The sequence below is a fragment of the Colobus angolensis genome, unplaced genomic scaffold (assembly GCF_000951035.1).
Source record: "Colobus angolensis palliatus isolate OR3802 unplaced genomic scaffold, Cang.pa_1.0 Scaffold88, whole genome shotgun sequence".
Taxonomy (NCBI): domain Eukaryota; kingdom Metazoa; phylum Chordata; class Mammalia; order Primates; family Cercopithecidae; genus Colobus; species Colobus angolensis.
The window spans coordinates 3,893,712-3,894,962 of NW_012122709.1; positions in this window are offsets into that span (position 1 = coordinate 3,893,712).

Here is a 1,251-nt window from a genome sequence, read left to right on the forward strand (position 1 = left end):
TCCTTTACAGGGGCTAAGTGCTAGTGAGGAGGCTGCAGAGTCCCTCCAGCAGTGGTGGAAATGCTGAGAACTGGGGGCAGTCAAGTTCTCCCTAACCACTCTGTCCCCAGGTCTTAGCCTGCATCCTAGTTCAATAAATATTTGTTGAATGCAAAATCTCTTTATGAACTGTAAGCTACTAAGCATATAGTAGTTACTGCCACCATGTAGTGATTATTATTGGTGCCCTGGGCCAGACTCTTCATCTGTAAATTACTGACGGTATGGAGTAGATGATGAATAAAGTCCTTGCCAGCTATAAATTCTGTGTCCAAGACTTCAGCCTCCACTTCTGCCATGTGGGCTGAAGTGATCTCCCTCCTGGGTTTCTGGGAGAATCGATAAATCTGGATGGCTTATGGTGCACTGTAGAAAGGCCCCAACAGACGCAAATGTAAGCATCAGAATTGATTTAACCCACTGGCCTCCAAAGGCCAGACTGAGAAGCAGTGCTGGTCCATGGCAACGTTTTCACTTGTGTAAGGCAAAATGAGAAAAGGAAACACATTACAGTGAGTTTCATGAAGCTAAGTTTATTTAACAGTCCTTTATTGTGGAGTATACGTTTGCTCCTTTTTCTGTGTGTGTTAGTGTTTTCTTTCAGAAAAGATGATGAAAGCAAATGGGTAGGTTTAGAGATGTGTTGTTGGTGAAATCACCAGTTTGGCAGCTGTATGCCAGTCCCTACAATTAGAGAGGAATGAATCCTGATTTGTGAAATCCAGTTATAGGGATGACTTTTTAATAGAATTCATGTTTGCTCAAGATTCATTTAGTATATGTGTAGGTCAACTGAGCAGCTGAAAAAGGATTTCAGCATTCAAAAGGGGTGTATGGCGAGCAAGTAATAGAACAGGCCTGCACTGGATTTATCGTATTTTCCTCAGCCAAGAAGTTACAGCTGCAGTACTCTGCTTTGGTACTCAGCGCATCCCCATGAGATAAGAGAGCTTAAGCTTGATTTTCCCCATGTCCAGGGAAAAATGACTCTGACTGGTGCACCTCAGTCTGAGCCTCATGAATTATTGACAGAGGCTGGAAGGACCACACTCCTTGTCTTCTTGCACTCTTTGGAGCTAATGCACTGTGGAAACCCTTCCCAGGGCTCTCCATCTGTGTTGGGCTGTGAGGAGGGTACACAGGAGGACTGCTGCAGGGGTTCTCAGGGCTTGGTTCAAAGGGACAGGCCTGCAAGGGGCATTTAATCTCTCT